Raw genomic sequence first — 22,072 nt, forward strand, 5'->3', positions numbered from 1 at the left:
AGTAGAGGGCTAAAAAACTCGAATTGAAGATCGGGCGTTATTTAGCTATCGCAACATAAACAAAAGTTGAGGGTCTCCAACATAGGAGTAAATTGATAAAAAGACAAACGAAAACCGACGTCGAATAAAGAAGCTATGAATTTTTAACGGACTTTAGCAGTCCCAGCCTATTAAAAACATATCATTAAAAATAAATTCAAAACTAGCCGACGGAGTCTAAATGAAAGTTGTAGAGCATAATCTCACCTACGCGTGGATATAAAGAACGCGAAAAACTGAGCCCATACGCGAAAGTTATGGAATTTAGAAGACGGAAGCCAGGATTACGCCCAGCGTAATGTAGGAGTACGCCCAGCGTACTCAGGTGCAGGGTCGAGTCCCATCTGCTGCAGCTCTACGCCTAGCTAGACTCGAGTCGTAAGCCATGACGCAAAGTTACGCCCAACGTAACCGAAGTACGCCCAGCGTAACGCGTACGCCCAACGTACTCTGGTGGTACGCCCAGCGTACTCGACTTTCCAGCACTATAAATAGAAGGCATGAGCTACGGGTTTTGGCACACCTTCTCAAATTCCCATATACTCTCTCATACTTTCAAGCTCCAGAAGCTGTCCCGAAGCCCTCGGTTTCCACACCCGACCCCCGAAGAAGATTCTACGCTACCGAGATCCACGAAGAGCTCGAAGACGCAGCTTTCCGCGGTCGAAGTTCTGCTCGACTCTAGCCCCACTCTCTTCAAACCAAACAAGTGAGTTCATACCCCTACCTTTCAAGTCTTTTCATGTTTTAGGGGGGAAATACAAGTACAATACAAGTAAAAGTATCGTTTTATAAGCATAAATGTAACATGTATCTTATTGATTATCGATACCAACATCTTTACGTATAAAGGGCTAGTATATCATCAAGTTATTTTCACCAAATGGAACATACTTTCTGAAAAACTATAATGGGTATAGTTAGTAAGTTATTCATACATTCTTACGTATACATCTTGAAAAACGAAATACTTTCAACAAAAATGAAGTAAAGTCTTTCTTATCGTAAATCTATTTATACTAAGCGATGTGAGATATTCAAACTTGAACGTACTCTTATGTATGCATTTCAAGTCCTGTATTATATACCATAATCTCTTGGAGGGAGAGTGTGATACTTGTGTATAGATCTATACGGGATTGACAACCCCGCACCTAAACTGTTAGCTACAGTTAGACCGCCAGGTCTGGGGTGACAAATGTCATAACACTACAACACCTGAAGAATGTTGTTACAGGCAGTCTGTGTCAATAGTATGGTTATAAGACTCACATGAAAGTATAAAAACAAGTTTGATTTACGAGATTCATATATGCATTCAGTTTCTACATTATTTTGAGCACAAAGTTTATCTTTATCATTCAAGTACGAAAAATACTAACGCACTCCAACTTTGAGAATTTTTCAAACTATTTATAGAAAATATTGGATTTTCTGAAAACCTCGTTCATCGATTTTCTACCAAAAGGACACCCTTTTCAATACAAAACACTTATGAACTCACCAACTTAATTGTTGACACTTTTTCGAAACCACTTGTATTTCTCAGGAAATCAGTAATACAAGTAACCACCAGCTTTTGAAGAAGGGACGCTAAGGACGTTTATTATTAAACATTTATATCATCATATTGTAATATTCTTTTGCAAATATGTATAACGCAACAATATACGTTTTTACTATATATATGATGGTTGTGTTACTTTCTTTACAATATTCAATTGTTGTGATACTACGTGAAGTCATCCACCCCCGAATGTTTCCGCCATTCTGGTTTGGGGGTGTGACAGATTGATATCAGAGCATTGTTTATAGTGAACTAAGTATATCGAACCACATAAGATATACAAACTATAAATGCAAAGGGGACCAAAAACCCTCTGACAAAACGTTTTCATAAACAATATATTTTCTTTTAAAAATATACATTTTTACTCGCATGTATTAGTCTCGTATCATGACAAGTTTTCTAAAAAGTATTAAGGCAAGTTGCGACACTACGATTGGGCCTCGGGGTATGTAATCAAATCGAGAATAAATATAGCCTGATCAACTATATTTATCCTGGATTTGACCAATGTACGTCGAGGAATGGTCGTAGTGGACAACAAGCCAAAAACTTACCAGATAAAAATTTCTTTTTAGATTCGCCAATTAGAAATACTATAGGAGTATTGTTATAAAATAATAGTACAATGAAAAACTTGCACACCATAAGGTAAAGTTAAACGTAGGATGTCGTTAAATAGAAATTTCTTTTCTTATAAAATTCTCATACCTCTATCCTAGTACAGACAAATGGCCGGATTCCATTTACCGGGAAATCCCTACTACCCAAACCAAGGCAACGACGGATGGATAGAAGAGGACCCGGAGGAAATCGAAGAGGAAGTCGAAGAAGAATTCGAAGTTGAAGTCGGAGAGGAATTCGAAGTCGACGAGGAGGTCGAGGAAATTACTAGTGGAACAGAATCTGAGCCGGAAGTAATCGACCCTCCCATCCCTCATCCTCCCGAAATCAGACCATATCAACCAGGACCCATTCCTATTTGGGGAAGCCACCTCTACTACTGGAGCTGCCAACTAGGTGTACGCCCTCCTTTCGGCATGTGTCGAGATTTTTTACAATGTCAGTTGGGGAGGCTCAGCTGATCGAGCAGTTCCTGTTATTGTGGGCACTATAGCTACCCAGAACTATCATGCGGACAAGCAAGCCGCCAGAGTTCGCGAGATCAATGCTGCTACATAGTGTAACACCGCAGACATTCGTCGTTTGGAAGGACTACACAAAAGTACCCAACTCCACACAGGGACGCTTCAGAACCAAATGGTGACAGCACTGACAGAAATAAAAGAGATGAAAGAACAACAAGCAGATCTTGAGAGGCGCCTGATGGGGGTCAAGCAGTCAGATGCCGAATCCAGGTCCAAACATACAACACGCCGGAAGTAGAACTTGCTCAACTCCAACAATTTTGATATAGCATAGGACCTCGGATAAAGTTTTTCTCTTATTTCCATGGTATCTGTAATCGGAGACCTCTAGATAGGTCGAATTTTCCTAAACATGAAGCATAATGTAACACACCTTAGGTGTGACATATATATAAATATGAAGTACTTCTTTATATACCTCTCGAAACTTATGGGATTAACTAAATTGCTATACCTACCTTGAAACCATAAACTAAAGTCAAAACAAATTACAAGATACAACTAACCCTCTAGTACACGATTGTCAAAACCTTAGAAACTTATAGTATTCATTCTTATTTTCTCTGCCAGAACATGCCTCCTCGTAGATCAGCACGCAGAAACTCAACTCCAACACCACCTCCACCACCTCCTCCAATTATGGATGCCGCTATGTTCCAAACTGCTGTAACCGCCGCTGTAACAGCAGCGATGGCTCAAATGAGCAACAACGGGTCGGGAGGAGGAATAAACAACTTTACATATGGCCAAGGTCAAGGCCGTTCAGGGGTATGCACTTACATAGACTTCACCAACGGAAAACCTATTCCCTTTTATGGGACTGGGGGAGTATTGGCTCTATCCCAATGGATAGAGAAAATGAAAGCTGTATTCGAAATTTGCGCATGCCCTGAAGAAAGCAAAGTAAAATTTGCTGCTTTTACTTTCTCTGAACGCTCCCTGACATGGTGGAACGGCCACGTCAAGGCACTAACCCTAGTGGTGGCGAACTCCATGGGTTGGGAAAACCTGAAACGAATGCTCCTTCGAGAGTACTGCCCAAGAGGCGAGATTTAGAAGCTTGAACAGGAACTGTGGGACCTTACGATGGTAGGCTCGGACATCGCAGGCTACACCAATAGATTCAGTGACTTGATAACACTTTGCCCAGGGATGTTGATCCTGGAAAGCCAAAAGGTGGAAAGGTACATCTGGGGACTATCACCCCAACTTCGGGGAAGTGTGTTAGCTTCCAAACCCATGACCTTCGACAGCGCCAAGGAACTGGCGCAATCTCTCGTCGATCATGGTGTCGGTCAAGGAGTCACGGCTATCATCGCTGAACCAACCAAAGGGAACAACTACAACGATAACAATGCCAACAACAACAACAAGAATGTGACAACCCGAAATTTCCATTATGAACAAACCATTTCAATCCAATAGAAGTTAGAACGGTTACAGTGAAAACTCAGATTTCGAGTATAAGTTTGGCAGTTTTCAGGATTTTACACTTAAGGATATATTAGGAGAGTGGATGCACTAGGGTTTTGTGCAACACTGTTATTCCAAGACTCTAGGACATTAGAGTTCGTTCCAGGAATAAAAATATTTTTTTGCCAAACATATTTTAGGACTATAAATAGATTTCTGAACTAAATTTATTCATTATTCACAATTCCAACTAGAGAAAAGCCGTTTTCTCTCTCACGGATCTTCGGGTTTTCATCCCAAATGGTGAGTTCACTTCTCTAGTTGTGTTATAATGCTTGTTTTATGCTTATTAACATAGATTATATGTCAAATATATGAGATCCGGGAGTTTACCGCCCAAGAACGTTCTTGGGGAGTAAACTCCAAAATGAAGCTTAAAAGCCATCTAGTCCCATTTTCTTGTTAGGCAACTATTTTTATGTATGATCATTAGAGGCTAGAAAACAACCAAGAACACCCCTTAAAGGGAGTTTACGGCCAAGGAAATGCTCTTGGGCCGTAAACACTAAGTAAGGGCACCAAAGTGTGCCTAGGGTTCTCCATAGCCTTAAACAAATGCCTAGAAAGTATTCCACTTGTTTTAGGGACATGATATCAACCTAGAAACACCCAAGTTTGGGAGTTCACGGCCCAAGAATATCTTAGGCCATAAACTCCCTTGAACATGCCAAGAATGATTTGAAACACCTCCTAAAGCTTAGACTTCAATTAGGACAAGTACCCTAAAGTGTTTAAAGCCAAGAAAACATAAGGAATCACAAGGAAAAAGGAGTTTACGGCCAAGATAAACTCTTGGGCCGTAAACACCTATTTAGGGGTCAAATGACACCCTAACTCCTTCCTTATGCCTAGAACCCAACATAGATCATTACATAGAAATGTTTGAGACTTGAAAACACCATAAGAACCCTCCCATGGGAGTTTACGGCCGTAAACTCCAAGGGAATATGGTCTCTGGACCGTAAACTCCCCAAAGGAGTTAATATGGTACCCAAACACTTGTTATAGCCTTGAAACAATTTACCACATGAGTTGTAATAATTCTAAGCTCCATTTAGGCACTTGGTTGAGAGTTTACGGCTAGGAGTTTACTCCCCTGGGCCGTAAACTCCAAAGAACATGGTCATTAGACCATAAACTTCCATTAGGGGCATTGCACTCTTTTGTTGCAACCCATTAGCCTCCTAACACTTGACCAAAAGTGTTTTCCTCGTGTTTAAATGTTTATACTTGTATAATTAGTGTTTTAATCACTAATTATTTATATACATATGTTTTCATATGTAATTAGGATCATTGTGTGTGTCTAAGTCTTCACTTGACACCAAGCACTTGTCCGATCCTTCCGTATGATAATAGTCCGTTCAATCCCAGTCACTTACTGCAGGTGAGTTCATACCCCATAACTAAGGTTTTAAACTATTTTTAAATGTTTTATGGGGGGGATACAAGTAGAATCATGCTACTTATTATATCAATCACATGTGATTAATAAGTAGAATTATGCTAGTTATTACATCAATCACATGTGATTAATATGCAGCATTCAAATGATTTACTACACGTTAGCCGTTTTACCAAACAGTTTTCCTTCAAATGATTTTTATAAACATTTTATATGTTTTAAAATCCTTATTACATTGTACCTTGTACTCAGTATACTACATTTCAAACTTATATACAATTGTGTTTCAAACAAATGTTTCCTTATACTAAACTGTTTTATTAAACTTATGCCTTCAAATTGTTTTATAGATTGACATCAAGTCGATCTTTTCTTAAAATAATAATTATGTTTCAAATGTCTTACAAAACTTACTTATGCTTTTATATTATAAATTGCATGCCTCTATATGTATAACTATATAAGAAATGTTTAAAAGACTTAGGAAGGCTATCCACCCTATTTCCTTTTCGCGCTTGAGATGTGGTCTGGTGGGATATCGGGTACTCGTCCGAAAGTCGTTTAAATATTAGTTATATATCATGTGTACATATATAGTCATAAAAGGTCCTTCCAGTTCATCTTATGCCCTTGGGTAGCAAGGGTATACATCCATGTCCATACGTACCAGTTAGATTACTAGTAAGCTACCATATGGGTAGTTTAGGATGATACTAGAACTATTACTAGAACACGATATCATACAATGAGTCAGTTCGTTAATGAGTCAATACTTCTAGAGCATTACAGTACATTACTATACTTTCTAGGTAGAGAGCACGTACATTACAGATAGAACAGTTCGTTACATTACACTTACATTAATACGGTAATAAAATTGTGATCCACTGTATGGGAGCATGCCTTAATTGGCATGACCCGGGTTGTAGCCAGAGTCTCTTGAAGGGAGAGCGTGAGTTTGCGTATAGATCTATACTGGATTGACTATCCTACACCTTGCTGCTAGCTACAGCAGGACCGGCAGGTCTGCGGGTGCCAAACGTCATACCTTATTTTCGACTATATGTTGTCGTTGTTACCAGTCTATAGTATGGTGCAATTTATCACATAATGCCTTAATATAAATTGGGTTTAAGGTAATTAGTACGGCAGTAGTTCTTATAGCACTACACCATAGTACTATTTCATTTTCCCATTTCATTCACTTCGTGAACATTCACACGACGCACGGTAATGTAGAGACTATATTTTTATTAATGATAATTATACTTAGGAAAATACATACTCTTACACGAGACACACATCCAGACACTAGATGCCTTGGTAGAAGGCTACATTCAGAACAGTTAGGTCTTGGTAGAAGACACCTTCTTATACTAGTAGGAATCATAGGGATTTCTAGGGTTTTTCAAACGTTTACAGTTGGTTTACAAACATATTCATACTTAAAATACATACATACAAATTCTTACATACAAATACTTACTTACAAATTAAGACACTAAAAGACTTTTGATCTCACCAGCTTCAAAGCTGATACTCGCTTTCAAAATTACTTGTATCCTCAGGTCATCATAGACAGGTACCGATGCACGGAGAAAGGAAGATGGAGCTTGTTCAAGACTTATCTTTCATTTTGATTTATGCTTTAGTGTTTATCAAAATTTGACAGAACACATTTGTATAATAATTATATTATTAATGCAATGGATTATGTTGTGGCTTGTTTACTACTCTACATTGTTGTTGATATTATACATGACGTCCTCCGCCCTAGAACGTTTCCGCCGTTGTTGGTTTTGGGGTGTGACAAAGAAGAAATTCTGGAACAAGAGAAAAGGGCAAACTTCGCAAGAACCTTCAAAGAAACAAATGGTTGCGGTTGATGCTGCTACTGCTCCCACTACAACTCCTGCTACCCCTGCGCCAACAAAACAATATGTGGGGAACCTGCCCAAGTGCAGCAGATGCAACTACCATCACCATGGTAATTGCCGCGAGATGCACTGTAAGAACTGTGACAGGAAAGGGCACACTGCCCGTTTCTGTATGGCACCAGCGCGACCAGTCACTCAAGTTCCTGGTACTGGGATAAGCCGGGTATGTTATTGGTGTGGAGAAACTGGGCACTTCAAGAGGGACTGCCCCAAGGCAAGGAATGTTGGCGGCGTTGGGAGAGTGCTGGCGATAAGTCAAAATGAAGCAATAGCTGACCCAATGGTGGTTACGGGTATGTTTCTCCTCGACAACATTTATGCATGCATACTCTTTGACTGCAGTGCGGAGAGAAGTTTTGTGAGTCATAAATTCAAACACCTACTTAATCAAAAACCCCAACCACTCAATAAAATATTCACTGTAGAAATGGCTAATGGTAAAACGGAAAGCACAAGCGATATGTATGTAGGGTGCACATTAAACTTAAACGAACAATTATTTCAAATCGACCTTATGCCCATTTCGATAAGAAGTTTTGATGTAATCATCGGTATGGACCGGTTAAGTCTTCACCATGCCGATATTCTTTGTCACGAAAAGGCAGTTCGTCTCAATCTGCCCAACGGCGAAACTCTTGTCATATATGGAGACAAACCTAGTTCAAATTTACAAATCATCTCCTGTGTTAAAGCACAAAAATATATTCGCAAGGAATACCATGCCTTTCTAGCCCACGTAGTAGACCAGAAACAAGAACCAAATAACATTAAAGACATTCCGGAAGTCTGCAACTTCCCAGACATTTTCCCAAAAGATCTTCCAGGAATTCCACTAGAATGCCAGGTCGAGTTCAAAATCGACTTAATCCCCGGAGCTACTCCAGTAGCAAAGTCGCCTTACCGTTTAGCCCTAGCCGAGATGCAAGAACTGTCCAGTCAATTAAACGAGCTGCTGAGCAAGGGCTTCATCAGACCGAGTTTCTCACCATATGGAGCACCAGTCCTATTCGTGAAAAAGAAGGACGGATCTTTTCGCATGTGCATCGATTACCGGGAGCTGAACAAACTCACGATCAAGAACCGATACCCCCTACCGCGCATAGACGATTTGTTCGACCAGCTACAGGGAGCGAGCTACTTCTCAAAGATCGATCTAAGATCTGGCTATCACCAACTGCGAGTACTGGAAGGAGACATCCCCAAAACGGCCTTCCGGACACGCTATGGTCACTACGAGTTTGTAGTAATGCCCTTCGGATTGACAAATGCTCCAGCGGTGTTCATGGACTTGATGAACCGAGTATGTCGTCCGTTCCTGGATAAATTCATGATTGTGTTTACAGATGATATACTCGTCTATTCAAGAATCCAGGAAGAACACAACCAACACCTCCGCCAAGTTTTGGAAACATTGAGGGCCAAGAAGTTATACGTAAAATTTTCAAAGTGCGAATTCTAGATTCGGGAAATGGATTTCCTAGGACATGTAGTAAGAAAGGAGGGGATACACGTGGATCTTTCTAAGATCAAGGCAATAGAGAGTCGGACGACTCCAAGAACCCCTATAGAAATCCGGCAATTTTTGGGACTCGCCGGGTATTACCAAAGGTTCATACAGAACTTTTCAAAGATTGCCAAGCCACTCACCACCCTAACTCAGAAGAGTGTGACCTTCGACTGGGGAGAAAAACAAGACACCGCGTTTCAGACGCTAAAGCGAGCCTTATGTAGTGCGCCCATCCTAACCTTGCCAGAAGGAACAGAGGACTTCGTGGTCTATTGCGATGCATCAAACCAAGGACTCGGGTGTGTCCTGATGCAACGAGGGAAGGTCATCGCCTACGCCTCAAGGCAACTAAATACGCACGAAGTGAATTACACGACACACGATCTTGAGCTAGGAGCAGTCATCTTCGCTCTAAAGAAATGGAGGCACTATCTCTACGGCACGAAATGTACGATCTTCACCGATCATAAAAGCCTCCAGCATATCCTCAACCAGAAAGAACTCAACATGAGACAAAGACGGTGGGTAGAACTACTAAATGATTATGAATGCGAAATTTGATATCATTCCGGAAAGGCAAACGTGGTGGCCGATGCACTCAGCCGGAAGGAATACTCGGGCCGCAGAGTGAAGTCTTTAACCATGACAATCCATTCACACCTGTCCATGCAAATCAAGGAAGCCCAAATAGAAGCCTTAACACCTAAAAATGTGGCAGGGGAAGCCTTAAGGGGAATGGATAAGAAGCTTGAAGTCAAGAATGATGGAGTTCCTTACTTCATGGATCGGATCTGGACGCCGAAGTTTGGCGGATTTAGAGAAGTCGTCATGAACGAAGCCCATAAGACACGATACTCCATACACCCCGACTTCGATAAGATGTATCTCGACATCAAGAAACTGTACTGGTGGCCGAACATGAAAGCCGAAATTGCTACCTATGTGAGTAAACGTCTGACGTGCGCCAAAGTCAAGGTAGAATACCAAAAGCCCTCAGGATTGTTGCAACAAATAGAAATACCCGAATGGAAGTGGGAACGTATAACCATGGATTTCATAACCAAACTACCCAGAACGACAAGAGGACTCGACACCATCTGGGTGATCGTCGACAAGTTAACTAAATCAGCGCACTTCCTACCAATCAAAGAGACGGATAAATTGGAGAAACTAACTAGGACATACCTCAAAGAGATTGTACGATTGCATGGTGTGCATATATCCATTATCTCGGACCGAGATAGTAGATTCACCTCAAGGTTCTGGCAGTCGCTACAAAAAGCTCTAGGAACAAGACTAGACATGAGTACCGCATATCACCCACAAACTGACGGCCAGAGTAAGAGAACCATACAAACCCTAGAGGATATGTTGAGGTCTTGCGTAATCGATTTTGGAAAAGCATGGGATACCCATCTACCCTTGGTCGAGTTCTCGTACAACAATATCTACCACACTAGTATCAAGGCTGCCTCGTTCGAAGCCCTCTACGGCCGAAAATGCAGGTCACCTCTGTGCTGGGCCGAAGTGGGGGACACTAAACTAGTAAAAGGACAAGCAACAGACAACACGCTCACTGGACCAGAAATCATAAGGGAAACTACGGAGAAAATTCTTCAGATCCGGGAACGTCTGAAAGCATCAAGGGACAGAAAAAAGAGTTACGCGGATAAAAGACGGAAACCCTTGGAATTCTAGGTTGGAGATCGAGTCCTACTAGAAGTCTCGCCCTGGAAGGGGTTAATACACTTCGGAAAGCGGGGCAAACTGAACCCAAGATACATTGGACCATTCGAGATCCTTGCCAGGATCGGTCCAGTGGCTTACAAACTTCGATTACCTCAGGAGCTCCACAACGTACACCCTACCTTTCACGTATCAAACCTAAAGAAGTGCTTGTCCGATGAGACCCTTGTCATCCCTCTAGACGAAATTGCAATAAATGAGAATCTCCAATTTGTAGAAGAACCGGTAGACATCATGGATCGGGAAATAAAAAGGACTAAACAAAGCCGCATACCTATTGTAAAGGTCAGCTGGAAAGGTAAGTGAGGACCTGAATACACCTGGGAACGCGAGGATCAGATGAAACAAAAGTACCCGCATCTTTTTCCTAATTTGTAAACTCTATCTTAGATTAAATTTTGGGACGAAATTCCTCTAACAGGGGGATGATGTGACAACCCTATATTTTCCAAAAGCGATGTAACACTCAAAAGTCAAACACAACGAAAACTATTTGGAATCAACGAAATTAACCTCAAAAATAAAGTTTTCAAATATCTAAATTGGGAGGCATCAAATTTTAGATATCGTGCCAAGGTTTCCAAAAACATAAAGAACATTCGAAACCGGGTTATATTAAGGAAATTATAACCACTCGAATATTTACGGCAAACCGTTAAAACATTAAAAAAGTGAAATTTCAATAAAATGCATTTTAGCCTTAAGTATCTAAACAAAAGTTGTAGAGTTCGTTAAACTGTAAACGTACATAAAAAGATCGCCCAAATTGGACCTCGTATGAAGAAGTTACTAATTTTCTAAGTTTCGTAACAGTAGTAGAGGGCTAAAAAACTCGAATTGAAGATCGGGCATTATTTAGCTATCATAACATAAACGAAAGTTGAGGGTCTCCAACATAGGAGTAAATTGATAAAAAGACAAACGAAAACCGACGTCGAATAAAGAAGCTATGAATTTTTAACGGACTTTAGCAGTCCCGGCCTATTAAAAACATATCATTAAAAATGAAGTCAAAACTAGCCGACAGAGTCTAAATGAAAGTTATAGAGCATAATCTCACCTACGCGTGGATATAAAGAACGTGAAAAACGGAGCCCGTACGCGAAAGTTATGGAATTTAGAAGACGGAAGCCAGGATTACGCCCAGCGTAATGTAGGAGTATGCCCTGCGTACTCAGGTGCAGGGTCGAGTCCCATCTGCTGCAGCTCTACGCCTAGTTAGACTCGAGTTGTAAGCCATGACGCAAAGTTACGCCCAACGTAACGCGTACGCCCATTGTACTCTGGTGGTACGCCCAACGTACTCGACTTTCCAGCACTATAAATAGAAGGCATGAGCTACGGGTTTTGGCACACCTTCTCAAACTCCCACATACTCTCTCATACTTTCAAGCTCCAGAAGCTGTCCCGACACCCTCGGTTTCCGCACCCGAGCCCCCGACGAAGATTCTACGCTACCGATATCCCCGAAGAGCTCGAAGACGCAGCTTTCCGCGGTCGAAGTTCTGCTCGACTCTAGCCCCACTCTCTTCAAACCAAACAAGTGAGTTCATACCCTTACCTTTCAAGTCTTTTCATGTTTTAGGGGGGAAATACAAGTACAATACAAGTAAAAGTATCGTTTTATAAGCATAAATGTAACATCTATCTTATTGATTATCGATACCAACATCTTTACGTATAAAGGGCTAGTATATCATCAAGTTATTTTCACCAAATGGAACATACTGTCTGAAAAACTATAATGGGTATAGTTAGCAAGTTATTCATACACTCTTACGTATACATCTTGAAAAACGAAATACTTTCAACAAAAATGAAGTAAAGTCTTTCTTATCGTAAATCTATTTATACTAAGCGATGTGAGATATTCAAACTTGAACGTACTCTTATGTATGCATTTCAAGTCCTGTATTATATACCATAATCTCTTGGAGGGAGAGCGTGATACTTGTGTATAGATCTATACGGGATTGACAACCCCGCACCTAAACTGTTAGCTACAGTTAGGGGGGCAGGTCTGGGGTGACAAATGTCATAACACTACAACACCTGAAGAATGTTGTTACAGGCAGTCTGTGTCAATAGTATGGTTATAAGACTCACACGAAAGTATAAAAACAAGTTTGATTTATGAGATTCATATATGCTTTCAGTTTCTACATTATTTTGAGCACAAAGTTTATCTTTATCATTCAAGTATGAAAAATACTAACGCACTCCAAATTTTAGAACTTTTCAAACTATTTATAGAAAATATTGGATTTTCTGAAAACCTCGTTCATCGATTTTCTACCAAAAGGACACCCTTTTCAATACAAAACACTTATGAACTCACCAACTTAATTGTTGACACTTTTTCGAAACCACTTGTATTTCTCATGGAATCAGTAATACAGGTAACCACCAGTTTTTGAAGAAGGAACACTAAGGACGTTTATTATTAAACATTTATATCATCATATTGTAATATTCTTTTGCAAATATGTATAACGCAACAATATATGTTTTTACTATATATATGATGGTTGTGTTACTTTCTTTACAATATTCAATTGTTGTGATACTACGTGAAGTCATCCACCCCCGAATGTTTCCGCCATTCTGGTTTGGGGGTGTGACAATACACTTGGAATAACTTGAGAGAAACTTGAACACTTCTAAAATCGGCTACCCCTTCTCTACATCACTTAGTGACCGATTTTGTCAAAGAATATGATCTTATATAGTTGTTACAATTAGGGTAAACCCTAATTGTCATGGCTTTCCATTTCCTTGGATCCATGGGTTCAAATACACCATGGAGCATCATATGGGTTTTAGCCCAACTTGATAATCCATGGAGCATTAGCCCACTATACAAGTATGGATGATTTACACAATCAACCCATATATTTAATTAGTCTTCTTTTGATCACTTAATTAATTCTAGATTAATTCTTGATCAATACTAATTAAATAATCTAATTAATATATTATAAGTTATAATATATTAACAAACCTTAAGTGTTATTTATCTCATTATAGTCTATCCAAATGCATGATGCCATGCAACCCAAATGGACCTTGCCGGGTCGGGTCAAGTCTTACCAATTATAGTTATGGACTTAGACATTAATCCAATAGTCGCCCACTTGGATAAGTCTAAAACTATTATTGCGTATGACTTTAAGAACCAACTGGCAATCGTAGCTCTCAAAAGCTTCCGTCGAACTCTGACCTTGCCGATGATCTCTGACCCTTGTCAATGACTTGTCCATTAGATAAGGGATCATATATTCCTCCATTCTAGATATCATATGGACTGAGACATGGATTATAAATCATTCCCTTTGTCCATTTGTTGTTTCCCGATTTCTGATTTATGACGACTGACTGATTGAACATATCAAATCAATCCTGGCTTGGCCAAGCACTCACATGTGTCATCGCTAAATCATCGAGGGGCCCACAAATATCGCTTTTATCCCGAAGGTAAAAGGAATGGATAAACTTCGACTCATATGGCTTGTTCTGCTACTTGTTGAATCATACACAAAGACACGTTTTATAACATCGAGTTACCAATGCGGTTTCGTGCAATCAATGGATAACCAACTCATAGTAACAACTCATATCTCTAGGTTTGAAGAATATAAGATATTATTGTCTCCTGATCACTCGTGATAAAATCCATGAAGTGATTCAAATGAGTGTAGGCTGAATCCAATACTCAGAACTTATGAGCACTCATGAGCGTTGTAACACAACATTGTCCACCAACTTGGACCTCTACAAGCCAACCCATGACAGTCTTGATTCATATCTACTTCCAACATATGACCGAATGTGGATGGTTTTGAATAACTTAGTCATTCCGGAAGAATAACCTACTTATTATGGAAGTCAAAACATGCAAAGTGAAACACACGAATAAATGAATCTAATATGGTATCAAAACCTATGAATATAAATAAAACACTTTCTATTTATCACCATACTGATTACTCATTATTCATTGTTTCGGTTTTATTAACTTTATACTTGAATTAAAAACACTAGTTGTCCCATGCTCCAAGCATGTACACTATGTTTTTCTAAACAATAGCTTTGCCATACACCAAGTATGCACTCTACGTTTGTCTATGATCCTTACTTTGTGAAATAAACCAATTGACCAAACTTTCAATGATTCTAATTTCACACTCCCAAATCAAAATCTGTTAGATTTTAAACTTAAATGCACTACTCTCTTGCAATGAATGTGTACAAAGTCTTAAAGACTTGTCAACAACCATTACAGGGTATTCCAATGAAGACCTACTCCATGGACATAAAGCCTTATGTTCAAAGTATGCATTGCTTTGAACATGCTTCTTGCACTAAGTTCTTTCTAATGTTACACAGATTGCTACTATCTATAGAGACAACTCTATATTCCCATTTTGACTACTACTTCTGAACAAGAGTTGCCTCTTTTCAGACTATGTCAATATGGCCCTTCCAAAATTCACACTATACTTCCAACTGTCCTTGAGCAACCAATCTTTGGTAAACCTTAGATTGTCCTCGACAATTGCTTAATCACTTTAGTCATATCCAATTCTCGACATTTTCCTCCTTAATGCCCCAAGGCATTTGGAAAATTCAGAAAGAATAAATATTATAGCACAAGTAATCGATCTTGTACCCAAAGTAAATGGGACACGATTCATGATGTTTCACATAAAGACATGGTTCTAGACCAGTCTTTTGCCATAATAATTTTTTGTTTGCCATATTCTCAAAATTTTACTATGAAAAGGGATGTCGTAATCATAATCAAATTTTGAGAACGCAATATATAGAATTTTCTTAAGTTGAACCAATCCAACATGAAATTCATATATATATATATATATATATATATATATATATATATATATATATATATATATTCTTGACTAAAGGTGATTAAAATCTCAATATAAGCTCTTTAGAATGATTATAAACTCAATGTAAGCTTTTCATAATTGAAATGAAGTATAATTTCCTCTCCCTTAATTATAGCAAAACAACTTTTTCAACCCCTGCAACCTGACGAATTGAAACTTTTGTTTTCTATAATTAACATTGCTAACTTGCAATACTTATCATAATTATCATGCACCCACTAACATGATGATTATTAGCATAACACTTATGCTCTCACTAGCTTTGACATGCACTCAGAAATAAGCTATTAACTTTTTTACCAAAGTTCAGATTTCTGATACTAGATTGCTTTGATAAGACTTTATCAAAATCATACACCTTATCTTAGATAGCTCACAGGTGTGTCTAAACAATTTCAGAACTATGAAAAGGGATTCTGTAACCATAGTCTTAATTGTTTAGACCTTTGTTATTTCTCATAAGTCCATGTTAGTGTGCCTACTAACAACTTTGAGAATGCAAAGATTACTATCTACTTACAAATCTACTTAGTGGAAGTGTTTCCTCACCATCATTTTCATGAGTTCCTACCCATATGAATTTTTCAAAACCATAATCACAAGACAAGGTTAGTGACAAATCCAAACTCATACGGATTGAACTTGTGCAATCTTAAGTTCTTGCCATTTGGCAGCACAAGGGCCTGCCATAGCTTCCAAGTAACTGTGCAACCAATTGAGGACTCTAAGAACTCATATGCAAAGCCAACTTTAACTGGAATGGGCATAGAAATGTCAACACAATAGGTTATACACCTCAAGTCGTGTGCTAGTGAATAATTCCAGGTTTTATTAGACCTTGAGATTTTCAAGACCTTTAAGACTCCCACTGTCCTCTTGACATATAAGACTCTCTTGTCACATATTCAAGGGATAGTTCGAATTCTTTATCAAGACAAACACTTTACACAATTGGTCTAAGTTGGTCTCTGTTTTATCCAAAACATCACAACTTACCAATTTCAAATGTACAAGAGTAGATAACCTTTTACTCTTACATTTGACTAGTGTTAATAAACGCTCTTTAAGATATGTCACTCAAGTAACAATCTTGGAGTATGACTCTAAGAATTGTTTTGGAACGAAGTATGACTCATCTTCTTGATTTGACCACTTCAACAATTCATAGCTCCTCTTCTTAGCTATTAGAATGCACTTAGAGGATGAACTGTGATAAGGTCTCTTAATCATTAAGATGATCATATAACATGATACTAAAGTACTCTCCCATCTTTTCAGATTTGAGAAAATTTTATCCTTCTGCCTAATTTGATTCTTCTCATTCGTTCTGCCATACATCGAAAATTTTCCAATGTATCAGAATTACACTTAAGCCTGTAAGTATAACCATATTTACTAAACTTTAGTAAATCATGACGAATAGTCTTATCGATTATTTGTGGTGGGCTTGATCAGTGCACATGACTGTGTACTCAATCCCTTAGCCCTTCACTTGACTCACACATCCATGTGAACAAGTAATTAGTCTTAATTTTCCAATGCTTGAAAGTTCTCATTCATCATAGTATACAACTTGCATGATTCCAAGTTCCGGTCCAATTGAAACTTGGGTGATGAGAATCTTTCCTTATTTGGTAAATTTAGACATTCCCACAAATGAAATAATCAATTTCATATTTCCAGTCTTGCTATTAATGGAATCTTATGAGCAACAAAAATTTTCACAGATGCCATTGTAAGGATATTTTAAAATAAATAAAATCAGAAATTTTCATTTCATTTTAAAAACTTTGCGGAAGAACTTATCCTTACAATCCATATGAAAAACTTGTTGTTATCTATTCCTAAGCAATATCTCATAACTCCTAAGAAGTAGCTCAAGAATCCAATCTTCAAACTATGCGATAGAAATCCATCTACGCGATCAGATTCATCATATTCTTTCTTTAAGTTTCTTTACTTTTCTTTGATTCATAAAACACCAAGATGTGACCCAGTCAAATCATGTAATAAGAATCTGCAAATAGGAACTTAATAGAGTTAGACAATGGACTTTACTTGAAATAAAGTCAAACTCATTGACTTTACCATCCTTAGGTAAGTTTGGCAGCTTCGTAACCAATGCCCCTTCCTTTGGCAATTTAACATATGGGCTATTTGATAATTGTACATGGGACTATCACAAACTTAGCATTTCTCTTTACCATTTGGTCAACCGAGTAGACTATGGCCGATCCCTTTCTATTGGGAAGAGAATGTTTCTTTTTTTGGATTTCCGGTGTCATCATTGTCAATGTCAATAAAGTTTTGGAAGTCGATCTTCTAATCAAATTTGCTTTACTATCCTTCAAAATCATTGATGATTCAGCAGTACCAAGCAAATAGATAAGATTATTAAGGGTCATGTCATGTTCTGTTTCATAGGAGTCCCAAAGGAACTCACTATGTGACTTAGAAAGTGATTGAACCACCAACTTTCTCAAGACTTTGACACCCAACTCTCCCGGCTTGTCAATATGTGACTTCATCTCCAAGATGTGATCACACCTAGACCTTGCCTTGCCAATAGGGCTTGAGTGACCTTGAACTTGTGGGTTAGGGAGAATAATTGGAAGAGGTGGAGGAAGTGAAGTTCCAAGAGATTTGGGAAGATCATAAATGTCTGAACTAGACATCTTTTCGGAGATATTCAAGTTTAGTTGATTTAAAAGTCCTTAATATAACACCCAATATGAAATATTAAGGCTAGGACCCAACAACCTATTTATAACTAGAAGAGGGATGTCGTAATCCAACTTATAAAATAGTTGAAGGTAGGTAAATGACGGTTTACCAATTTCCACCATGAAAAACGAAATATAATTAAGTTTTAATTGGATTTGAAACTCCTAGATCTTTTGAGATTCATTGAACTTTTCAATGGCATGTTTCAATCTCGAGTGTGCCCTTCAGGTTTTGTGACTGGGATGCTGAGGATCACAAAACAAGGTGTGAAGTAACCATGCAAATTACTTGGTACTCTTAAATGTTTATCACCCAACCGATGTGCCGGTAAACCACACACGCTCCACCGGCCTATGATTAAACTTTAAGAAACCCTTTGCCTACCTTGTTAAATCAAGCTAGTGTGCCGGTAAACCACACACGCTCCACCAACCGACTTAAGCAAAGTGTCAAGTGTAATTTCATGGGTTAGCGCCTTATTCACATTTTCCTAAGTAACTAAGATTGGGAATTATAAGTGTTTAATTACTTAGTATTTATCATTAATACTTTTAATGAAGGGACAACTTATAGTCTTTGTCCTACCCATTCGGCTAACGACCCTCCACCAGTCAAGGAAGCGGTGGGTGAGAGTAGACACCCATTAAACTACCATTTTATAGGCAGTAACCTTATACCCCCTTATAGACCGGCTTTGTGAATGAGGCCTACTAGTGGTAAGACTGACTTGCTCTTATATATATATATATATATATATATATATATATATATATATATATATATATTATTAACTTATAATATTATAAAGTAGAAGGGTTGAATTTTAACTTTTAAAATTCTAAGGGCTAACTTGGAATTAAAGTATTCATAAGTGAAAACTTTTCCAATTCCAAAACTTGAGGACATGTTTTGAAACTATTCAAAACTAATTAATTCCATAACTTATGTGTTTAAAGTAGTTTTAATTAAAAGACTCTTCAAGTTCCATAACTTGAGGACAAGTTATGGAAGACTTTAAATTATTAAAGAATGTAACTTTTACTTTATTTTGTAACTTATGGAATTAATTAAGGTTACATATTTTATTACTTAATGAAGTGACTCTTGACTCTCCATAACTTGAGGACAAGTTATGGAGTCATAAAACCATTTAATGAGAACAAGACTCTTCATATTTATAACCTTTGCAAAACTTTTATGAGTTTTAAGAAACTTTAATGTGACTTTTCATGTAACTTGAGGACATGTTACACAAACACATTTTAGAATCATCTCTTAGATTAAAATGGATTGAAAGCAACAATTTCTATTAATCTAAGCAACTCATAAGAACAAGATAATTTAATCAAACTTTTTCATGTAATTAGACTAACCATTAAACTAATACAAAACATGAATCTATTGACAATTATCTTTGAAATTGGATTAGAATGAACATTACCACATCAAAAACAAGTTTATAAGTTTAAAAATAGCTTATGGTAATGTTCCAAGTTCAATTCCAGCCAAGAAACCTGAAAATATGCTGTCTGGAGGCCAAACTCGTCGAGTTCATGCTCTAAAGCATGAACTCGTCGAGTTTTCTTCCAGAACTCGTCGAGTTTTAGGCCTGGTAGATTCTTGGCTTCGAAAAATCTATTTGCATCAAGTATAAGAGAAAGCAAGCCTAGGCTCTGATACTACTGTTGGGTTTTGAGCATTCTAACACTCCTAAGTGTACATGCAACCCTATATACCTTGGATCTATGTTTTCTCTATTATACATGCAAATATGAACACTTAAGGTATTATCCTAATCTAGCATACAAAAACAATGAATATAACAAGATAGAATACATACCTCTTTGATGTAGAATGTTCTCAAGAAGCTTGAGTGCCTAGTGCCCCAAGTGTGACACCTCAAATGGTTCACACAACACCAAATACACTTGGAATAACTTGAGAGAAACTTGAACACTTCTAAAATCGGCTAGCCCGTCTCTACATCACTTAGTGACCGATTTTGTCAAAGAATATGATCTTATATAGTTATTACAATTAGGGTAAACCCTAATTGTCATGGCTTTCCATTTTCTTGAATCCATGGGTTCAAATACACCATGGAGCATCATATGGGTTTTAGCCGAACTTGATAATCCATGGATCATTAGCCCACTATACAACTTGATAGATGATTTAATTAGTCTTCTTTTGATCACTTAATTAATTCTAGATCAATTCTTGATCAATACTAATTAAATAATCTTATTAATATATTATAAGTTATAATATATTAACAAACGTTAAGTGTTATTTCTATCATTATAGTCTATCCAAATGCATGATGCCATGCAACCCAAACGGACCATGCCGGGTCGGGTCAAGTCTTACCAATTATAGTTATGGACTTAGACATTAATCCAACATAAAGTTCATTCATCGGGTACTAAATCCATATCTACCATTTTTTTATCTAATAGGTACTAAGTCCATAACTACCAACATTTATCAGGTATTAAGTCCATAACTACCAATGTTTATCCATCAGGTACTAAGTCCATAGCTACCAACGTTTATCTATCAGGTACTAAGGCCATAGCTACCAACGTTTATCTATCAGGTACTAAGTCCATAGCTGACGATATTATTTATGCACTAATTCTATAGCTGTCAATGTTCACTCATATCATCTTTCATCTCTCATCATTCATCTACCCATGTTTCACCCAACATATTTGCAAATATAAAATACGTATACAGTTTAAATCATTTAAAACATCTATAAAATCATTCATCCAACGTAGATAGCAACTATATAGACAATATGCACACATAGCACATAGTTTATATAAAATACTTCATATCTACGTTTAAGATGAAAGTAACTATGCACTCACCTGATAAGGTGGTGACTCGGTACTCAGACAACACTTCGTTTACTTAAAACAACTTCTTTTGACAAAACTTAGTATCATTACCACTAGAGTTAAGTCTAAGGTTTGACGAGAATAATTAATAGTCTAACTATTATTACTATTATATAAGCGTTAACAATACACTTCACCTACTATGTACAGATAGGGGCCAGACATGAAACACCGGAGGGCAGGATCATTTTGGCATAAAGCACTTCTGAATCCAGCAACCCAAGCGACCTTCCAAACCAGATTCTCCGTACCGCTAGTGGTGAAAAAGATATTATAACGACACTTATATAACTCATAATAATAGCACAAATACTTATTATAAGCTCTTAATAATGTTACTATATTTAAATAAAAGCTATATTAAAAATAGCTTAGGCGTAGCTCACTTACAACGGGTTTTTTCTTAAAAACCGGGTTTCACCGAAGCAGAGTTTCTGAGCCGAAAGCTGTTCTTCTCAGAGCTTTCCGGCGCTCCCGGACTTGCTTCTAACACCTTGGAGGTCCTAGGGAAAAACCTTGAAGGTTTCGGAGTATTTGGGAGAAAAGAAGTGGAGAGTTTTGAAGAAAATGGGAGATTTGAGCCTCTATTTATAGGCTGATTTTATTGCGAACGCAGCGCGTTCGTTGGCACGTGTCGGCATCTTGTTCCAAGCTGTGGGGAAGAAGGTGTGGCCCAGATTGCGCCACGCGTCACTCGCAAATTACCC

The sequence above is a fragment of the Lactuca sativa genome, chromosome 9 (assembly GCF_002870075.4).
Source record: "Lactuca sativa cultivar Salinas chromosome 9, Lsat_Salinas_v11, whole genome shotgun sequence".
Taxonomy (NCBI): Eukaryota; Viridiplantae; Streptophyta; class Magnoliopsida; order Asterales; family Asteraceae; genus Lactuca; species Lactuca sativa.